This window comes from Pygoscelis adeliae, unplaced genomic scaffold (genome assembly GCF_000699105.1).
Source record: "Pygoscelis adeliae isolate BGI_AS28 unplaced genomic scaffold, ASM69910v1 Scaffold216, whole genome shotgun sequence".
Taxonomy (NCBI): domain Eukaryota; kingdom Metazoa; phylum Chordata; class Aves; order Sphenisciformes; family Spheniscidae; genus Pygoscelis; species Pygoscelis adeliae.
This window is the reverse complement of record NW_008825073.1, coordinates 2,798,637-2,822,496: the sequence shown is the minus strand read 5'-3', so window position 1 is coordinate 2,822,496 and position 23,860 is coordinate 2,798,637. Positions and strand designations below refer to the sequence as shown.

At 36.8% G+C, this 23,860-nt stretch overlaps 1 protein-coding gene across 1 annotated transcript in view; it reads right to left on the bottom strand.

The window, feature by feature from the left end:
* POF1B (premature ovarian failure, 1B) overlaps positions 1–23,860 on the bottom strand; it is a 69,935-nt gene that overhangs the window by 22,726 nt on the left and 23,349 nt on the right. The window lies entirely within an intron of this gene.

The window sequence follows — 23,860 nt, the reverse complement described above, 5'->3', positions numbered from 1 at the left end:
CATCTGCATCGCAGCCTTAGGTAACCGGACGGATCATAACAGGTGGACTATAACACGGCTCTTATCTGTAAAGGATGGAGCTAACTTATCCAAAATCTCATGCCGTAGAGAAGAATGTGAACTCCAGCCAGTTTCTCAATCCAGCATACTTTGGTTTGGGTTCCTTTGCCTGCGTCAGGCAAGCCCTAACTGAGAACTTAACTTCGTTCTGCAAGGTAATGTAGCAATAACATAATTGTAGAATCTTGTGTAATAAATATTACCCTTAATAATAAGCCTTAGATTCTTAATTTTGTCAGTTTGTTTCCCCTACATGCTTACTATGCTTAGAGGTCACATAGTACAGTCAACACAGAACAAAAAATAGTTTCACTAGTACCATGTTATGGCAAAACACCTTTGATGTAATGGAGCAATACCGGCCGTGTTATTCTACGTGGCATTACATTGGCCATTCACTGAAAGCTCTGTCTCAGAAATTACAAAGTGCCCACAAAATCTGCTCAATGGGTGGTTGGGGAAGCTATGAATTTTAGGATGAGGTCCTACAACAATTCAGTATTTTAAGGTACTGTAACATCTGGAGACATATTTGTCAAATATAAGAAGTTTCACTTTTCCTTCAGGCCTTAAACCCAAACAGACATCTAGTTTACATATGACTATATAAAAAGCATTTGAGGTAAGTTCTATCCCACTGGTTTCAAAGGAACTACATGCAAAGAAAACCTACATTCTCTTAAAACCTCATTTTTGGTTCACCAGCTTGGAAAAGCTATTGATGGCTTCTCACAAAAAAAAAAAAAAAAAAAGACCATCTCTTGGAAAGCAATCAAATATGGTTACAATAGCCCAGTCTCTATTTTACACAAACCATAACAAATTGTTTTATGCTTCAGTAGAAACTACAGAAACTACAGTAATACTCCTCAGGGGAAAAAAAGTGCTGTAATTGAAAATGTGGAAAACACTGTTGGTTAGCCAGCTCAAGAATGTTAGCAGTGTGCAGTATACTGCCCTGTTTAATAAAGAGTGTCTTGGAAATTTCTTACAAGGGTCAGCAGAAAGCAAGCCCTAAGTCATCCTATTGTAATGAAAATACAAAATAACTTCCGGAAAACTCTGTAGATGTGGTGAGGATTATTGAAGGCATAAGTAATAACAGTAAGTAATATATGCACGGTGATCTGTACCAGTTAATGAAAAGAGCCTCAAACAAAGCACTTGAATTTTAATGTGACCAAAGCTTTATATACATCTAAAACCAAGAATGGTGCTGCATTCTGTATCTTACAGGGTGTTACCTGTTCAGTGTGAGTTCTTGCTGTGACAGCTGTGGCTACGAGGAATAAAACTGTATTTTGATGTAAAATAGGAGAGAAAAATACTCACTTGGGAAACCACTGTATTCTGGTGTCTACACTTACATTCTTGAAATTATTTGTCATACAGGGTTGGGAAACTGTCTGAAGGGGTTGAGGAAGAGAGGGTTAAGAAGCCGGCAAACTGGCAGGCAGCTGCACCCCATAAGCAACTTGATGAGGCAGAGATAAAAATCTGCTTTCAGCTGAAAGGAAGGCTTTAGAGATTGAAGGGGAAGTCAGAACCAGCTGGTAAGCAGAGGCTTCAGTTTTCTGATCCTCCCTTTGAAGGAAGAGCCATAATGCACTCGAGGTTTGGTGGAAGGTGCCTGTTTGCAGACCTGGTCCAGATAGCCCAGTGCAGCCACTTTGTTCCTATTAACCTCTTAACCCCGGGCTACCTGGATCAGACTGCGCTGACAGTGGTCACGTCTCACCTGGCAGAGAAAGCAATCTAAGCAAGAAGACACCTCTCTCCTCATTCCCAATAGCTGGGACAACCTGGCTACACAGCTCTGCTCTTGTTTAACCTACAGAAGTTTATCACCATGAATTGCCTATAAAGATGAAGCAAGGTATTTTCAGACAAGATGGCAAGTGTCTAGAACTCACTGTTCAAATCACAAGTAGATCATTGTCTTTTTAAAAGACCAGCTCTGTTAAATCAGAAGTTGTGTGTTTATAGCAAAAACTACTTAGTGGTGGTCGTAGCCTATTTTATGCAGGTCAGGCTTTGTGATCTTGCCTGTTATGAAACTGCTTGTATGAGCAAACTGCACTTTCTATGTCTTTTTTAATTTTTTACCAAAGCTTTTGCTTCTCAACTGCCTTTTTGCCCTTAATTCGGTATGGATATGTATGTAATATTTCTCATCAGGCAGAATACAGAGTAATACTTTACTGGAAGTACGGAGGCAGAATGAATTGGACAGAAGAAAGACATCAGACTTTGCTTATAATATGAATATATAAGGATGGAGAAGTGATTGGTTGGGAAGAGGGGGAAAAATGTAAATGCTTCTAAGCAGTGAAGTTAAATCTACTCTTTTGCAAACACAGGTGGCAGCTTGACACCTGGGAAAACAGAAAATTTGATCTTTGACTGCAAAGCTGGTACACTGCATAATAAAACAGTGCTTACCTGTTTTAGAATACCTTTTGTCCTCTAATTCCTCTTTCTTTCATTAAACAACTACAGCTACTCTGCATACAGAAACCTCTGGAACATCAGGATCTCAGATCTCCTGCTTGAACCTCCCAGTACATACATACATTTGTGTGTATGCATCATGCAAACACACCCTGGGGTAGAGGGGATTATAGAGGAGCCACTAGGAGATGAGTGGGAAAGGGGAACCAACAGATGAATATTGAGCAAAGGTCTGACTGGGGAAAACCTAGCTCGTGTAGAGGGCGTGTTGGCTCTGTGTAGAGGGCGTGTTGGCTCTGTGGCACCTGGAGCCCCATCTGCCACATTTCCACAGCAATTTCAGGATAGAGAATACTGAGAGAAAGGATGACAGGTTGTTCTTTGTGCCGCCTGATCCTTTGCCCTTCGGGTCTGTGCCTCTGCAATCACAGCATACTCTATTTCCCATGAGAAAAAAAAAGCATCTCTTAGGAAATACCTTGGTATTGTTTTAGGACAGCACTAGTTGGCTATTTATATTTTAATTAAAAATGTAAGAACAACTGTACCAGTTCAGATCAAGAGGCTGTCTAGATCTCAAGCAGTAGCAGATGCAGATGCTAAAGAACCATCAGTATATTCCAAAAAGGGTCTGAAGAGGACAAGCCAGAGAAACACTTCTCTCTCAATACTCCCCCACTCACCAACTATTTTCAACTCTGGGTATTTCATAAAGACAGTATCTTTTTTTTCTCACCAGGAACCGCCAATCTCACATATATGGGCTTGCTCAGTATGCCCCTTGAATTCATGTAAACTTCTTGCACCCACAAAGTCCTCTGGAACTTGAGCAGATCTGCTACTGCTGCATGAAGAACCTCCTTTTGATTCTGACTCCTAGTTCAACAGCCCCTAGTTCTTCTGTACAACTTCATCATTTCTCCATTAAGTCCTCTCTCTTCCAGGCTAGAAAAAAACAGCCCTATTCAATCTTCTTTACAGAGATGTTATTCCATATCGTGGGTGATTAATACCCTTTTCATTACCCTTTTCCAGGTCTAATAGATCATTGCACAGTATTCCAGATGTGGAAAAATCATGGATTTATACAATGGTGCAATGATGTTTACTTTTTTGTTCTCTATTATTTTCCTAATAGCTTCTAATGTTTGATTTGCTTTTTTTGACTGCCACTAAGCTGATGTTTTCTTGGAGTTATCTGTCATGACCAGAGAGTCTTGCACTAGAGCAGTAATAGGCTGCTCAGAGCCCATCACTTCATATGTTCCATAAAAGCATGTGGAGAAGCAAGATTTTTCACCTAGTTGTCACTGGTAGGAGAAACACAATTCTAGAGGATTTTAATTTTGTTTACTCTTAAGTCTCAGTTAAATTCGATTAGATGTTGCACTCCAGCCTTAGCTGCTGTTTTGTCCTTACAGGGCAGGGGCCTATTTGATATTCAGGTTGTTAGGAGCAGAGTCCTGGTTCTTTTCCATCCACAATGACTTTTTATCTGCTCTATTATTTTATTTAAAATGTATTTTAACAAGGTAACTTGCAACACTTAGCTAGCAAGATTGGATCTGAAATACTTCTTACATGATTTCAGAGTTTTAATTCTCTTTATATGTCACAGTGTTTCAGTAGTAAGAAAATTCAGCAAGCAGAAAGGGTTAAACAGAGTTTAGGGTATGTTTTAAAGACTACTATTTACTGTGCTGGCATTAACTAACGATCAGACCACAAAGTGACTGTTGCAAGTTTGAAGGAAAACTCTTATCCCATTAATATGTTCCTTGTAATAAATTGTGATATCACTTCAAAAAGAAATGGAAATCCTTGGAATATACCAAAAAATCTGGACTTAAAAATTGCATCTAATCATTAATAGCTAGGATGATTTATAATCTAAAATTGTCAAGGAACATGCAAATACACTCCTTCTACTTTTGCTATACCAGCAGAGGGGAAAAATAATCTTTGTATTACAGTATAACAACAGCACATGGAGTGACAAAACAGAATAAAGTTACCTTGTTTTGTAAGGACACTGGTTTTTGTGACGGCTGTCAGTATCTTCAACAACTCAAAAGATTGTATTTCATTCTATGAAGTGAAATAATACAGTACTGTACTTACCCTTAAGCAGAAGTCACTCTTTTGTTCTAAATATTTTCCTGTTTGAACTGTTGAGGTTATTTAACAGTCAATTTACTTTGTTTCAGATAATTAATACTATGCACGAGATTGGTGATCAAACAAAAAAAAAACCACGTTGAGCAACTTTTCTCCTATCCATTAAAGACCTTATTCAGCATGCTAAAGAGTGAATGCCTCATTTTAATGAAACACTACCAATCATCATTTACCAAATATTGACTGCAAAAAATAACTTAAGAATATAACATTGTATGCTCAGTACAGAATTTTACCCAATGATAAGGCTTCGTACAAAATAAATAGCAAAAGATGATGCTAAACTTTCCTCTCTTCATGATACTGCAAAAGTCCTCTGAGCACCTATCAGTGATATCTATATTACGCTGCCAGTTCTAATTTATAGTTCAGTGATGCTCTAAGAAAACTGATAAAGGAAAAGGGCCTGCAGTCATGTGGAACATAGTAAGGAACATCTGATCTGTGGAGCTAGATACTTTTAAGTTTCACGCCAGGGAAAGATATTACATTCATTATGACCAAAGAGCAGGAAATGAGTTCAATTCCAAAGAAACAATTTGCATTTCCCTCTCCTGGACAGACTGCCTAAGGAACAGTCTTCTTTATTAAAGGAGATAAAGGAGCTGCAATTGTGACACACTTTAAAATAAATGTTGGTACCTCGGATTTTTAGGGAGAACAAGACAGGGATTTGGGTGTTTATCTATCTTTGCTTCTACTTGTACCTGACTAAAAATGTGTCATAGAAACAGCTGGTCTGTCTTTAAAGAAAATCTGAAATCATTAAGCAAATAACACAGAAAGTGTTTAGAATTTGTCTAAAAAATTTTAAAACTGTATAAAACTACTAAAAGCAAGGGAATAAATTCTTAACATCTGTAAATAAAATCTACTATAGATTTTATAGACTATTTTTCTACCCAATAACCTATCAAGAAGAAAGAATGGTTTAAGATATACTTAATTTCAGATGTATTATCATCTCCACATTATTCAACTGCTATAAAATTTCTATGGCCAAGTATGAAGGATGACAGAAATGTGTAATTAATAGACAAATCTTTGGTCAAGGTATGTCATAGCTATACATAGATTAGAACATAATGTCTAAATAGCTGAGGCAATCTGGTCACAGAAACTGGAATAGGGACAATTTAACCTGCTTCACGCTACTGTGGCCACACTGTTCTAGTATCCAAAGAGGCTAACTGAAATACGTTGTCTCCACATTGTGACCTATATATCCTCTCTTTAATACCATATTATTTGGCTAAATATATTTAAACTATTAGAGGTTATAAGCATATATCTTTGTCGTGAAATTTAGGGGTTTTTACCATAGTTCCTCTCCCTTTGAGTGACCTAAATTTTGCTATATTCCTATAATTTATACCTGAATTTTCAACTATTTCTGTGAGTACAATTTATGCTGTTTTGTCTTGATGTAACGTGGAAAAATTTCCAGGTTATGGATGCATTTAGCAAGCTTTTGTTTTTGTTTAAGTAAAACATTGTGCAGAATTTCATTTTAAAAAATTATTCAATTTGAGCCCTTAAATGAGGACCTTCTCTTTTGAGAAAGCCTACATTTCTAATTTGTCTCTTACTGGTCAGATAGAAAGCAAGAAACCAACTTTATAGCTTTTTTCCCCCCATAGTTCCGTAGTTGCTTCTCTCTGATTTCAGAAACAGAGCTCATGACAGTCCTCCCACATCTGTTTCATCAGCTGATTAAAATGTAGATCTCCTACAAGGTAACACATTTTTGGATGATGGGCGTTACTCTAACCAACTCATTATTAAGAGAACAACTTTATGCACGATCAGCAACTTGGCAGCGTAAACAACATGAAACAGTTTTTTAAAAAGGACTTCATATTTTGTTTATGAGAACTTTCATTTACTGGAAGGCTTTATGGCTTTTATAACCCATTTAAGCATAAAAGTTTTCATTATCTTTTAAAACCTTTTTGCAGTAAAGACTTTATCTAGCACAAGAAAGAATTCAGACAGGAGCCTTATGTAAAGCAATGAATATTTGCTTTTCTGATTGCGTTGTATGATTTGTGGTGTGTATCGGAAGACACTGAAGGGCAACCTTTCTTTCTTTTTTTTTTAAGCCCACAAGACACCTGACGAGTTTTAACTTATTCTTCAAAAAGTGAGATTCTTTTGCTGATAGGGACCGAGTGTGCTGTTATGCTTCGTTTTATAACTACTTTTTATTTACATTTGAAGTTGGAAAAAAGTAAAAATCAAAACATTTCAGTAAATGTATATTTTAATTTTAAGTTCATGATTAGAAAGATTGCATTTCAAAACCACAACTGCTGGGCTTTCTCGAGGAAGGCATTTTTATTTTGACACAGTTCTGCTAATTGTCTATTCTCAGACTTGCTTTGGAAATGTAGCAGCTGGCCAGTCTGTTTTGCCCCTCCACCCAAACTAGAATATAAGAATTAATTGTGCCAAGATAGAGCTAACCCTATGCCATGCTGCTAGTAAAACCACTCGCTGCCCCAGGCCAGTAAAATGTACACAGTGTTAGAAAATGGGCCTCAGGAAGCACCAACATTAACCCTGTAACTCTTTCTTGCTTCAGTATCTCACCCTTATTTATGTACAGTATGAGTCTGTGAAAATTGAAAATTGAGAAGTTGAAAGAGGAATGGTCACTGATCAGTGCATCAGAAATGTGCATCAGAGAACTGAACACAGCATGCCTGACAGAAAAAGCAGGAGCTCTCTTCTGTGCTATCAGCTAGCAGAGTTGGGTTTACCTCTAATTCTCCAAGAGGAGCCCCAGCTTCAGAATTTGAAACACCATACTGGACTGTCAAACTTCTTTGATTTTAACAACATTTCAGGAACCGTGTAGGTACACAGTAGGGTAACGTACAACTCACCATTTTGGTAAGTATTGTAACTCTGACTCAGAAAGCATTTTCTAATTCTAACCTCTCAATAGGATTACTCTTTTCTCAATTTCCATAAATTTCCTTCTGGAACAGAGATTCAAAGAGGCCATACAAAATAATGAACATTTTAATGCTCTAAGTGCAACCTCCTCCATATACCTTCTCCTAGACAACCACATTCAGTTGGGTTGTAAATGATGTTTTAAAACAACCTATCGTGATATGGAGGATTACTCTTTTATTATGAATAATGTACTTTGCACCTTCCTCCAAGGTAGGTCTTTATCCACACGTATTCCATATATGGCTACAGAGTAAGAACAAAGTCCATTAAGCAGTGAGAGATTAGAGAGTCTTGGCTTTCACTAACTGCCTTCTGTTTCCTCATTTAAAGAAGCTTAACGAATTAGTAGTTTCCTATCATCTCTGGATATTGGCTATTCTAAGCAAATAGCACTCTGAAGAGATTCCCTCTTGTGGGAATACTGATGATTTACACAGGTATATGCGTTTACATGGGCACAATACCAAAAATCCATGCTCTTATTTCAATCGACATTAGCTGGTGCTTTTATGTTTATATCAGATTATTTACTTTTTCCCTCAAACATTTTTCCATTTTACAGAGATCCATTTAAATATTATCAGATTCTGTTTTCTACGTTAACTTACTCACACATAGGTAATACTTCAGCTTTCCTGTTCTGCTTTCTGCTGTCTGGTTCACACATAATTGTTCTTTTACAACTATTTTTATTTCTGCATTACTATATTTGTCAAGAAGAGTCTTTACTTGCATAACCTGTCAGGAATACATGTACTAAAAAGCAAGCATACCCCCACACACACATTAAAACAAGCGTATGCGTGATATGTAATATTGCTGCATTAGTTAAGTTCTAAAGAATCTGCTTTAACACTCAGTTTCTTTTGTCCTGTAACAATGGCATAACATAAACCCTTCCTACAAACTTCTCAGAAATTAACAACTTCTGGAGTGTAGTGTGTGAAACGGTAGTTCCATTCTGCCTGACGTGCATTTTCAGTATTCAGAAAGACCAAACTTTTCAATCTCAATTTCTGTTACATAGGCAATTTATTAACCAAGTGTTAGGCTACTTCTGCTGCACGAAGAGTCAGGTTGTTCGACCCTTGTTCTTTCAATACTGGCATTCTGAACAGTGCTGAAAGAAGCGACTAGGTATCCAAAGCTGTGTGCATGGCCCTAACCTTAAGGCAGCTGAAGTTAGGAGCAACATTTTCACTTATTTAGTCACTTCAGTCAGTGACCTACATGAACTGATACAAGTATCTTGGCATATTTGTCAACACGGTCACTTCCCTACTTTCTATTGCTGTTAGACCAGTGAACAAGCTAGAATCTTCAGTAATAAACAGGTTCAGGCTTTAAGCCAAATTAAAAGAGGCTTAAAAACTTAAAGTTAAAAGAGACTGTTTTAAGACTACCCTGTTTTCATAAATTCTTAAAGGCAACATGAGATATTTTGTAATACCCGTAATGAGAGCGGTCCTTACTTGAGAGGCTACTGAAGATAATCAACTTGACAAATTTTTACTTCCTTTGCAAGGGAGATATTGGTCTTCCATGCTAATTCATACCATCTGAAAAACAAGATTTATTATTTTAAGATAAGAATATTGGATTTTTTTTTTCTAAAGTAAAAACAGAAGGACAAATAAGAGGTGGCAAGTTTCCGACACTAGGTCTTTGTCTGTGTGCGTGGTCTATGCCATACTGGGCTTCGCTCATTTATCAGCTAGTCTTATCAGCCATTAAAGCTACTGGTAAAATTCTCGCCTCATAACCATAATAATAAAATAATAACCATAAAATAACCATAATAATAATAATAACCACCACCACCACCACCATCTTAACTGTATCAGAAAAGATGTTCCCTCATTCCTAGCAGCCCAACTTCTCTGTCTCTAAGGAAGATTATCCACAAAGTAGAATGAAAGCATTTTACACCAAAGAGCACGTGGCTAAAATAAACTCAGTGTAGTAGAAAGAGGCATGTGCTTTGCAGACAGTGAGAGGGGAGAGACAGAATAACTGTGTTCTCCCCCACAAGCTACTAATTCACAAACTACCAATTCTGTGGTCAGTGCAATTTAGACTATCACTTCCAGAACTCTTGACTTAATAATTGCCCTATTATTTTAATTGCAAGTCAGCTGATAACCCAACTGATCAGTCAGAAAGACACAGAAGAACCTTCTACCTGTGGCCAAAGTAGAAGGTAATCATCAGGAGCCTTTCATAAATGATCCATCAGTCCCCTATCTATCCACCCTGTCAACGCTGTTTCAAAGACATGGCTGGTCTGTGAGCATCCAGTTTGTAGTTTTATGAACTGGGAAGAGTACTGGAAAATCATCAACTATCAATAATAATAATTTTTTCTAACGACAGGAACAGAAGAATATTCTTTAAGCAGGAGTGACTAGTTCAAACCAGTTCTGCAGGACGCTTCACACACCAAAGATCAAGAAGAATGCTAATGTGCAATCATTGAACAGAATAGGAGACAAAACTTGATATAAGGCACATAATGAATAATGCTATACAATCAGCTTCTATACACCCACAATGTATCTAAATTTATAGACCATACAAGCCATTGGATAAAATTTAAATGCACTTCCCATCACTGTGGTGTACTATCCAATCTGCTCTAACACAGGACCATATTGGGATTGAGTAGACCATTCTGTTTGTTAGAAACTTACCAGAATGTGCTGGTATTTATAGCTCATAAAAGCTGTTCAGTAAACACAGTACAAAGACATCTGATTTCACCGAATGCAAAAACACGTGCAAAGAATTTCATTCTAGGATTTCGGACATGAGAGAGCTCTCTCTGTCAGATGAGCTTAACTACCATTCCCCCATCCCAGTAAGTTAAACATCTTTCCACCTGGAAAAACTGTCCTGGCTTCACAGATAAGAATTTCAGAGTTCTAACGACAAACTCTGAATTTGCCGATGACATATACTTTAAGGGTAAAATGCAGTATAGCTTCCTACAGCCAAGAGTTTGGGGTTTTTTTTCCCCAACTAATCAGAGTTTTGAGGGGCAGGATTTTGAGGACGCAAAACTCATTTCTGTTCCTGTTACATTTCTGTATGGACTTACATATGTTGGTGTAATTTTTTATAGATATGACAGTTCAAGCCTGTAAGAATTACTGTTATAATTTCATTCATATTGTAAAGATCCTTTGTCAGTCTTAGAAGAAAGGTGAAAGAGAACTACAAAGCACCACGATCATCTTTGTTGCATACAATTGCAAAACCTGCTTCTCCGAGCCACGCAAACTGAATAGGTAATAAGCCAATGAATCAACAGAATAAAAGCATATCAGGGTCATAACTTCTGCCTTGACAAGGAAAGGAAAGAAAACTAAGTCAGCCTCAGCAGAGGCTGACGAGGAATGAGGCTCACTTTATTTCTTTTCATCGACAATGGAAGGTGGAAGGGACCTCGAGAGGTCATTTCATACATTCACTTGTGCCAAGGCAGGATCAGCTATACCTAAATGATTCTTGAAGTTTGTCAGTCCCTTTGTAGCAACAGCGTAACCTCTGTAGACAATCTATTCCAGTGCTTAACTGTTGTCATCAGAATATTTTCCTCAAGTTTAGCTTAAATTTCTCTTGCTGCCACTTAAGACCATTATTTCTAGAACTGTTTGTGGTGAACAGAGAGAAAAAAGCTATTTCCTTTCTCTTTCACAGGTTAAAGAATGTAAGAGAACAAAGTTAATAATCTCAAAGAAATATCCATTAAAAAAAAAAACAAACCCACAATTGAAACAAAGCAGAGACTCTCTCTAGAAATATCTGAAAGAGTACCAAAAGGAGAAATCAACTATCTTGGTAGGCTATCGCTCTTTGGGCAAACCAAACACACTCATTTAGAATTAGTCAGGGGTTGCCAAACTACTCAGAAGAATCCTGAAATCTCTACACTTAGCCTGGGAGCTGTTAGGGTTTGCTCAAGAAGTTACGAACCACCCTTAGGCCAGACAGGATGTTTGAGAGCTGATTGCACGGGATCGGTTGTCTGGTCACACGTGGTTACAGGTTACCTTCCGGAGCGACCCTTCCCTTCTCTGGGAGCGACCTACAAGGGACTGTTAAACCAGGAACTATAATCTTTTGTTACAAAAAACCAGCAAGAGCCCCATCACAGTATTAAAGCAGAGTGCTTTATTCCAGCTTGCTGTCTTCAAAATGGGAAAGCAACTGATCAGTCAGAAAGACACAGAAGAACCTTCTACCTGTGGCCAAAGTAGAAGGTAATCATCAGGAGCCTTTCATAAATGATCCATCAGTCCCCTATCTATCCACCCTGTCAACGCTGTTTCAAAGACATGGCTGGTCTGTGAGCATCCAGTTTGTAGTTTTATGAACTGGGAAGAGTACTGGAAAATCATCAACTATCAATAATAATAATTTTTTCTAACGACAGGAACAGAAGAATATTCTTTAAGCAGGAGTGACTAGTTCAAACCAGTTCTGCAGGACGCTTCACACACCAAAGATCAAGAAGAATGCTAATGTGCAATCATTGAACAGAATAGGAGACAAAACTTGATATAAGGCACATAATGAATAATGCTATACAATCAGCTTCTATACACCCACAATGTATCTAAATTTATAGACCATACAAGCCATTGGATAAAATTTAAATGCACTTCCCATCACTGTGGTGTACTATCCAATCTGCTCTAACACAGGACCATATTGGGATTGAGTAGACCATTCTGTTTGTTAGAAACTTACCAGAATGTGCTGGTATTTATAGCTCATAAAAGCTGTTCAGTAAACACAGTACAAAGACATCTGATTTCACCGAATGCAAAAACACGTGCAAAGAATTTCATTCTAGGATTTCGGACATGAGAGAGCTCTCTCTGTCAGATGAGCTTAACTACCATTCCCCCATCCCAGTAAGTTAAACATCTTTCCACCTGGAAAAACTGTCCTGGCTTCACAGATAAGAATTTCAGAGTTCTAACGACAAACTCTGAATTTGCCGATGACATATACTTTAAGGGTAAAATGCAGTATAGCTTCCTACAGCCAAGAGTTTGGGGTTTTTTTTCCCCAACTAATCAGAGTTTTGAGGGGCAGGATTTTGAGGACGCAAAACTCATTTCTGTTCCTGTTACATTTCTGTATGGACTTACATATGTTGGTGTAATTTTTTATAGATATGACAGTTCAAGCCTGTAAGAATTACTGTTATAATTTCATTCATATTGTAAAGATCCTTTGTCAGTCTTAGAAGAAAGGTGAAAGAGAACTACAAAGCACCACGATCATCTTTGTTGCATACAATTGCAAAACCTGCTTCTCCGAGCCACGCAAACTGAATAGGTAATAAGCCAATGAATCAACAGAATAAAAGCATATCAGGGTCATAACTTCTGCCTTGACAAGGAAAGGAAAGAAAACTAAGTCAGCCTCAGCAGAGGCTGACGAGGAATGAGGCTCACTTTATTTCTTTTCATCGACAATGGAAGGTGGAAGGGACCTCGAGAGGTCATTTCATACATTCACTTGTGCCAAGGCAGGATCAGCTATACCTAAATGATTCTTGAAGTTTGTCAGTCCCTTTGTAGCAACAGCGTAACCTCTGTAGACAATCTATTCCAGTGCTTAACTGTTGTCATCAGAATATTTTCCTCAAGTTTAGCTTAAATTTCTCTTGCTGCCACTTAAGACCATTATTTCTAGAACTGTTTGTGGTGAACAGAGAGAAAAAAGCTATTTCCTTTCTCTTTCACAGGTTAAAGAATGTAAGAGAACAAAGTTAATAATCTCAAAGAAATATCCATTAAAAAAAAAAACAAACCCACAATTGAAACAAAGCAGAGACTCTCTCTAGAAATATCTGAAAGAGTACCAAAAGGAGAAATCAACTATCTTGGTAGGCTATCGCTCTTTGGGCAAACCAAACACACTCATTTAGAATTAGTCAGGGGTTGCCAAACTACTCAGAAGAATCCTGAAATCTCTACACTTAGCCTGGGAGCTGTTAGGGTTTGCTCAAGAAGTTACGAACCACCCTTAGGCCAGACAGGATGTTTGAGAGCTGATTGCACGGGATCGGTTGTCTGGTCACACGTGGTTACAGGTTACCTTCCGGAGCGACCCTTCCCTTCTCTGGGAGCGACCTACAAGGGACTGTTAAACCAGGAACTATAATCTTTTGTTACAAAAAACCAGCAAGAGCCCCATCACAGTATTAAAGCAGAGTGCTTTATTCCAGCTTGCTGTCTTCAAAATGGGAAAGAGGATGACATTTCATTTCAGATGTAAGATTCAAAACCTTTATATGCAAAACAAAGGTCAGCATGGTGCCGTAATTCCTTTTCTAATTTTTTTCACAAGAATTTAGAATTTGTTGCAGAATGCTGAGTTCATTATCTCCAAGAGTTGTGAGCGCTAATAGAGTAACTCAAAATTACATCATCATTGTTAATTATGATAGTTTTTACTCTGTTTGTGTAGTATTTGAAGACAAACAATAAAATATAATGTTGAGAATCAACTTTTTTCCTAACTTTACAAATTATGGATTATGTTTTATGTCCTGCACCTTACTTCTCTCATTCAGATAAATTTGTATTATAATTTATGGAAGTTACTTGGTTCTGGGATTCTTAAAATATGAACAAAATTTGAAAACAAATCTTGAATTTGAAGTGGCTTTGTCACTACTGATTGACAATGACTGAGCAAAATACAGCGCAAAGGGAAAGTAATTGAGCTGACAGAAATTACCTTAAAGGCATTTATATAGAAAGTTTACAAAATAAAATAACATAGCACGTAAGTGATCTGGCTAATTTTAATAAAGTATTTGTATGTAATTTAGTTTCATAATTCAAACGTTTATAGTCTGAAAACACTAGAACAATAGAATGGACCGTGCTACGTAACTTCTATTGTAGACTAGAGCAGAAATGTAAGTGTTTCAGAATTATCTTAGCCCAATGCATTGGGAAAGATAAGTGACTAGGCAATTTTACTGTGACTCAGAATCAAACAGTTTTGATTTGTAACCTCGGTGTTGTTTTGAATGGATGGCAATACACATCAATCTTGTGCAAGCATTTTACAGAGAGAATTATGGGTATAAATCAGGAAGAAGGTGCTTTGTAGGGTGGAGTTAAACTTCAAAGACGGTGAAATAAAGAACAGTCATCGCTACACCTAACAGCTGTCCTTATACTGTAATTAAATAGAACATTAATTTCCAAGTGTTATGACATTTAATCAGCTATATAAAAATAATAATAGTAATAAGAATGATAAGCATCATCACCAAAGTTATTATGAGAGCAAGCCAAGATCACATGCCCAATGTTTCTAAAAGTTGTTCCACACAAGGTGTTCTAAACCGTAAGTACTGCCCAAAATATTTTCTTGGAACATACCCTGATAAATTTCTTTCTTTAAAGAGAAACTTTGCAAAGAATCCCACAGTTCCTACTCATTAAACAAAACAACAACTATACTCTGCCATTCTGTTGCATCTATGTATCCTTATAAAGACGTGAAATAATTTTTTCTTTTTAGTCAGTACACAATCATGAAAAATTGTCATTTTGTACCATATTACAGGAGGCAGACTAAGTAAAGGGATGTTAAATGATTCATCACAAAGCATAATATTGTAGCTGCAGACCCAGAATAAGAGTCTTGACTTTTATTCTCCAATTTTTACACCATTTTCCTTTCCTGCATAAGAAACTGGATTAGATATACACATTCCTTTCTTCTGTAGTACGGTAATTATAAAATAAACTGTCCATCAATCAATGGATGTTTTAAACCCTATCCCTCAGACCTTTTCAGTAAAACACTACATTCCTGTCATTTTTTTATTGTTTTAAATTAATACATTTGATTGGTTTTGCCATAATTCATTTTCTAGAAAGCAAAAAAAAGTGCAGGTTTTGAAATACTTGGGGTGGAAAAGAAAGGATGAGTTGATGGACCTCAGCAGTTCCTACTGCAGGTTTTGTATCTGCTCTTAAGTGGCTTTATGGGCAATCAAGCACTGACACCATGCTGGAGCCTTTCAAGCTCTTCCTGAGCTGCATGGCTCATCAAAAGGGCCAGCACAGTCCACTAGAGCTACACTAAAACTATATCCACAAGTGACAAGTGCTGTTCCTGTTGTGACAAAGCTGACACGATGATACATTCTTTTCCTTGTGTATTTTCAATTCCTGACAGCATATGTAATAGCTAGTTATTCGAAGCGTATTTCTTTTGTTGTGAGGTTTTGTATGTTTGATTTTCAGCGAACCACTTTCAACAACCACAAAACCCACCAGTGATATCCTTATTACCGGTTAGGAAATCCTTCTTAGACTATTATGAAGAGTTCTTGGAAAAGAAAGGTATCCGTTACGTTCTGACAAGATTTCATAAGGATAACAACAGTAATAGAGAAGAATCAATAGAAGAAACCATCATATATATTTTATTTTTGAATGCAGAGATATAACATAAGTTAATGTCTGAATTCCAAGAGCCACCTTGGCGTAGAGAAAATTCACTCTCAGAATAGAAAAGGAACGTAGTCACAAAGAGCTGCAAGTATCTCCCAGCTTGGTCCATCTAACCAACCAAAAATGCTTCTGCATATTCTACATACACGTCCATCACTCCCTTTGATACACTTGAAACATCACCTAGTTCAGCAGCTGGAAATTAGGCAAAGAATAGTGTGACTGGTAGGAAGGACGTGCTTTCTCAAAAAAAGGCTTTTTCAATTATTTTAAAGAACAGGTGATTAACCTCCCTTTCATATATTCTTGCCAAATAGTGACAGTAAAGAATTTTCTAGTGAACTTGGTCTTATCTTCAAGACTACTCATTTGGCAAAACAATTACCTCCAACCCCTTCCTAACACTCTCCAATTAATTAATTTTTTCTTGTATTCTTATGTGCATAACAGCCAAATGGTAGTCCTACCAGCATCAGCATTTTTACTGGATGTTATGCGCTGTTTCCCACACTTTGCAGTGGTGTTATATTTGTTATTTAGAACAAACCCAGGTCGTTCCTGGAACTGTGCCTATAGAAACTACTGCTGTAATGTGTTTATATGATATATAATTATAGGCATGCTGTAACCTGTCCATAGCCACTGCAGAACAAGTTGCATTATCAAAAACATAAAACAGTCCCTGGATTAACTATTCAATCTGATATATTCCCTTTCTGCAGTAGCTAATGTCAAAGAAATTAAATGAACGCAGGTTGCATTTTTGAGCTGCAGTAGAAAAGATGGTAACTATATAGTATTCCAAGCCAGTAATATGACATTCAAAACTACCGAATACTCCCTAATGCAATATGGATTTCAAGCCACTACGTCTGAAGATTAGGCCACTTAGTTAATGTCAGGCATTTGCATTTGCAAACGCTTGCCAAAAAACACAAACAAGATGTAGGAAGAAAGATGGTACTCGCCTACCAATGGAGTGAGTCACAGTATTCCAGCAGTTGAGCCTATGTACGCAAATATGAATAGTAAAATTTGGTTATAATCCTAGCAAACAACAGATTATTATAGGTTGTAAAGTACTGTGTCAAGATAAATAATTAGGACTGTCTTTAGTACATATTACCTGTAGGGAGAAAAAACTTTATAGAAATAACATTTCAGTTCAACAGAATAGTGGATTATTTGAAAGTTTAATTATTAGAAGAATTACTTTGATGTACTTCACACGTAGACTTTAATACCATTTCATACCTGATATGTTATTTTTCTGTCAACAAACATCTAAACAACTATTTTCTTGATAAAAATTGTAAACACATGCCAACAATTTTCTGTTCATGCCTCCTTTTTACCTCATGCTTTTAGTCAAGCCAAGTTATCAAGAAGAATTTTTAAATCACTGTAATACTTATGAATACTTTTTATCCCACATATTAAATATCTCTTTCTTATGTGATGTCTAAGACAGATTTATAAAACTTTGCTTCAATAATATCTAATGAACTTTTTTAATGTTATTGTATAACCTGTTGCTATATATACACACCATAACAACACAGTTAAAAAGTGGTTCTGATAGTATTTTTGTATATGCATTCACATTTACAGATGAGTCAAACCAGAATACAAAGTGTAAGAGCCACTGAATTCAGAGTGAAGAGGGACAAGCAGGGTAGGATCTGGTGTCACAGTTTGTCATTTTATTTTTGCTTTACAAATTTTATTTTGGATCAAATCCAAACCGAAAAGATGAATTTTGCAATTATGAAATGGATGTGGTCAAAATAACACAAGAACAGCTGGTCTCACTAAAATGAGTTACAGATGGCAGAAATCTTGCAACAGCAATCTTACAAAATTTGGTAGAAAAATTGTATGATCTGCCTTATCAATTCACTGAGCACATTCCTGCAGATGCGGGGAAAACAACAACTGCTCTCTCAATCTGACAATTTCTAATTTGTTACTCCAGTAATATTTTTTGTGTGTGAATTAAATACGATTTTTTGATTTAGACTTGCTCCACACTTATAATCAAGTGCAAGAAATAATTATACAGTATTTTCATATGGAGTTCCCATAGTGTTTTCTGGGTCATATAATATTATTACATCATGACATTATTAAAGATTATACAATAAATTAATGCAGGCTGGTATCTTGTACTGACTGACGAAGTAGAAGAAGGAGGAAGTAAAGAAATACACTGAAAAAGTACCTGACTGAGGTAACGGTGATTATAAGGGCATTACAAGACATGTTTGAAATTTAGTCTTCCACAGAAAAATTCCAAAAGAATTGCACAGTTGTACCTCAATTCTGTGCTCTTATAGCTCCAGCTTTTCCTTCCAAATTCTATGCAGGTTGTTATGATACACAAAGCTACATGACGTTTTAGTCAGGAAAATAACTCCATCCTATAACTCATTTGTAAAAACCGAAGTTTTGTACAACTGCATGGTGTTCTTTTGAAGGATGTCTGCCTTGCATTTTAATATTAATGACATTGAACCAATATAGGAAGTAGAGTGCATGTAATTTCACTAGAGAATGTTACTTAATTACAGATATATCCAATTATCTCTTAATTACACTAATTTCTGTTTATAAACATGGATAATACTGTATATTTAATGTATCTAGGTTTATTCTAAACAGTAATAACACCTCAATATGTAAAGTATTATAAGCCATTTCTACCAATAAACCCCCACTATTTGAGTCTGCCAGCTGGTAAGCATGATAGATCCCTCATTAAAATGGTAACAGTGGAGATTCTTAGCTGATAGGAAAATCATGCTTTTTTTCTCTCAAGTTCTGTTATGAATTTTAGGTTACTTGAGGTAAAACATTTATATCTACTGCCTGCACTTTATTACGAAGTGCAGAATTTCATTTCAGGTAGTCATAGTACACTGTCACTTCTCACATAACATGTTTTAGGCAAAGCTGATCCTAGCTTGTCACAGTGGCTTGCATTCTATGACTTTTGATGTCCCTTTTCTATGATGTGTAAATATGTAAATATAAATGTATGTATGTGTAAATATGAATTTATAAAATAGATTAGGCAAATTATTTTCTGAAATATTCCTTTCTCCCCATTACAGTCTTCTGCAGTGTGATCTTCTCACAACTGTTTTCCGAGTGTTTTCAAATCTGAGGGGGCACATTCTGAACTCAGTTACGTGGCAGTAAATACTGAGTAACTGCCCTGAAGTTAATGGAATGACCCCCGTCAGAACAACGTAAGTGGAAAAATTTGTCCCTTCTCCATTACAGAGGCAACTGAATTTGACCAATCAAGTGAAGATAGGGAATGCTTTCTAATTACATTTTATACCATGAACACAACTGTCGCGTTCTCCTGGTATAACTGGAGTATTTAACACTGAAGTACATTTGTTACATGTACTAAAGAACAAAGAAAGTAACAAAAAAGCCCACCTCCCACATTCTTACACGCAAGTAGCTCAGCAGTGCTAAAGCTATCCTGATTCTGTAACCCTGCCCTTTGAATAATTCTGCTGACATGCTCGGAGGGTTCACATGAACAGGGATAGCAAGTGTTGGCCCTTTGTGCAGAGGCATATTTAGATAGAAGGTCATTCAAGATAATTCTGCTTATGAAGAAGACTGTTCATTTGAGTCAACGAATTTTATAATTACTTGTTACTCTTAAAGTGGCATTTTGGATGTTATTTTCTTTGATATCTTTATGACTCATACTTCAGTTGAGCAAAGCAAGCTACAATTTGTTAATGCAAGTGTGTACAAATTTGAAACTGGTTAGGTTGGGTGTGTCTGCCTATAGAAACATACATTTTCTTATAGTTTTCAATAAATGTTACTGGTACAGAATTATCTGGCTACATCTTAGTTGAATTTAAATATTTCACAGTTTGAATACCATTCTTTAAAAGTTAATTCAACTGGGTAATCGCTGAGGTTCAGAACAGGAAAACTGCATTAATTATGAAAAAAACAGTAACTGAGTAAGAAGTCGTCTATCTTGATCAGGTCACATAGGTTATATAACCAGTTGGCATCACTTTCCATCTTTTGTACATGCAGGCCCGCTTCCCTCACGTATCCTATGGAAAGCAGGGGGCAACTGTTTTTCATTTGAGAGAATGAAGAAATTATTCGTTTTGTTTTCCTTCAGGCTGTAGCTCATAGTTTGGAAAGCTTGGAGCGAATCTGCTCCCTCTTTACCATTTTGCAAAGATGAAGGGGAGCACAGCCCACAGCTCATTTCTATTGCTACGTGGAACATTGCCAACATCATTTGCAGGGATTCATAGTCCATTTTATGTAGATATTATAGTACAAGTTAGACAAACTCACCAGATACAGCAAAGAGTAGTAGCACGTAGGCACTTGCGGCTCTGCCCTTCTGTGCTTGTGGGGTTTGGCTCGGGCACTGGAAGAATAGACAGGGCACTCCTAATGTGAGAATGGGCATCGCTGGAGCAAAGGTAACCTATATAATGCAAGAGAGTCTGTCAACTGCTTTGGTTATGCTAACAGCCAAACAAGTCATCGGCAATCCCCAGAAGAAGGGCAATAAAAAGGTAGTTTGAGCCAAATCTATTAGATCCCAGTAGCTGTCTTCTAGCTGAAAATCTAGTCTTTAAAATCTTTCTATCCTCCCCTTTAAGCTAGTACAGCTGTGGACTATTACCAGTTCAGAGCTGGAATGCAACTGCAGTCATCAGAGTGTAACAAACAAATTAAAGACTTTTTGAGGAGTCTTACCAACAGACTGGGACTTTCGTGGAAAAAAAAAAAAAGAATTGTATTTAAATGTAGGTAATTATCCCCCAGCGCATTTACTGGTACTATTTGAAGTCCCGATTTATCAGTCGTACACTTGCAATATATTGTATGAGGAAAATAAGGCTTACAAATCAATATTTCAGCTTACTAATTCACTGCTTTCCAATATAGTTTATTATTTGTAATTTATAAATATGTGGAAAATAATTGTATCATTTGCTTTCTCAAAATAAATATGTTTTTTCATCTACCAATCCAAATGTTTCCAAAGAACTGAGTGATTAATATCGTACCTAAAACTGTGATTATTTTAATAAACATAAAGCAAGATATTGGACTAAGTATGACTCCAACTGTGAGTCATTTATAGTGATAAAAATACACAGATGCCATCTGTACCAACAGAAGAACACTCATCACAAATTTGTCTTACGGTAACACTTCCCTTTCATTTATACTGAAATGAACACTATTTCTTTTAAAATGATACTGACAGTAAAATATGGCCACTTTTAAAATGAGTAACCTAGCAGTAGGAGAAATACACTGAAAACTATGAATTAAAATACTCATTTGACTTGCCTAAGGCCTCCATGATGTATCATTGAATGCTCACCAAATATTAAGCTAAGTTTGCCAGACTAGCTATGCTAGCTTAGTAGCTGCTTCCATACTAAGAGTTTTTGTTGGGTGTAACACCCCTTACCCCTCCCAAAGAAAATCAAAAAAATACCTCAACCAAAATGGCAAAAGCTTGAAGTTCAGAACCCAGCCTAAGTCATTAGCCTGACTTCATCAGCTTGTCTACGATACCTTTGCCAGCATCTTTGCCAGCATCTTTGCCAGTTCAGCATTAAGCAAGAGGGCCATGGGGTATGCACCAGGGAAACTAGGGCAGGTAGTGAGAACACAGTGATAAATATCAGTCAACTTCAAATACTGACAGCAAGATCAAAAGAAAAGTAGAATTTAAATAAAATCTGCACACAGAGAACTTCATTAGCAGCAGTTGCAGAAACAAAGATATGACACCCAAAGCATTATTAATTTATAACCATGCACCAGATACTGAGAGTTTTGAGAACGGTGAGGATTACTATCACCCATATAAGCGTAATAAACCGATGGCAAGTGCAGTACGCAGGATAGGTTCTAGCTTGGCCCCCCTGTTGAGGATGCACAGCCACAGCTCTGCTATCTTTGCCTTGCATTCTCAGTTCTGCGTTGACTCTGACCTTCTTCACTGGATGTAGTGAGGAAGGTAGATTACATACTCCCACAGCCTTTTAAAAATATTTTTTACTAGCAGTGGCCTTAAAAGTACCCCTATTCTGCTTTGGGTTCTAAAATATGGCAAGAACGTAAATTAAAGTGCAAAGTAAATCCGTAATTATTTCTGATTTTTGTTCTGCAACCGTGCTTCCACCCCCACTTCTGTCAGTGCTCCAGCCCTTCAAAATTTCCTTTCTATCAAAAGCTGACAGATTTAGCTCCTGAAAACTTAAAGCTAGTTTTCTTGTTGAAATTTAGGAAACAGAACAGCTGTCATTCAAACATACTTCAGCAAGTGGCAAGCCTGTTCACTTTCAAATGTTTATTCCCCCAAAATCAACACTTAAATGACATGTCCTACTGACATGTCATAAAAACCACATTCAGATCTGACAGACATGTGGACCAAACATGTGCCAGAGCCTGAGGTTTCACAGTTCCTACACATCTGATGTTTGCGATATCTTTAATACCTCTTTCTTTACTGTTTTAAACTGTGCAGAGTTTTTGGTCCAGTGGTCATTGTTAGTCAGGTTATGATTTTACCTTCTTGGAGTGAGACTTGACAATAATTCCACCTGAAGCCATTCACCACGTGCAGGCACAGTCAATAGTAATGGATAAGCAGCAACTGGTGCCACAAGCTGAATCAGTGAAGTTGCTTCTTTCATGCAGATTTTATGGTTCTGGTGTCGAGACAGGACCATACTAGTATGCTACGCTCAAATCCAAGATCTTTTTCCTCCTTAACCAAATTGTGAGATTAAGAAGCCTTTGCTTACCAGCTAGCCAGTAAGCATTTGTTCATGACATTCTGTGAAGGTCCTCATTAAGTCTTCTAAAATGAAGTGCACTGAATGCAACACAAAAACCAATTTATCAAGGACTAGGGTATAGTTCTTGGTAGCTTTACCTGTAAGAAACCAACAAACTTTTAGATCCCATAAAAATATAACAGAAATGAAAAGTAAGTTTACTGTACTACATACAAGACAAAACCCGGCAGTTTCGTTTCCATCATTTAAGCCTTGCTACTCATTCTACAGGTGGATTTTTAATTCAAACTTTGATGCTGCTATGTTCATTATCAGATTTTCCACACTAGTCAAATGCCACTTACATGCCAGGAAGACACGCAAAAGTAGCTGGTCTGAAATTATTTTCCCTAATGACATTTTCTTTCTGGATGCAAATAAAAATTGTGTATAAAGGTGTATCTGTATAATGCAATTACATGACTTGTATCAAGTAGACATGATAAGTACAGTCCTAAATTAAATAACTGCACATGAAAATTCTATGAAAATATAGTCCTGGTCTTTAATAATCCTCGTTCACCTGCCAGTTAGCAACTGCATTATGGACATTTCTCTGCTGGTTTTTAAAAGCCAGAATAATGCAATATTCTTTCTGAAGTACTACGCATTCACTCTTAGCGTGGTTGACCGTTGATTTTTTTACTAATGTTAATGGAAAAAAAAACAGCAAGCAGTAGACACTTTTCTATAAAAGGTGCCTATATATACTTTCTACTGATTAAGTAAAAGTTGCATAAATCTTTATGCTGTCCATGCTGCAAAATGCTTTCATCTAAACTTTTTTCTCTTGTGAAAAGTGATGGAAGATTGCTTCAGGTATCTGCACTCATCAATACC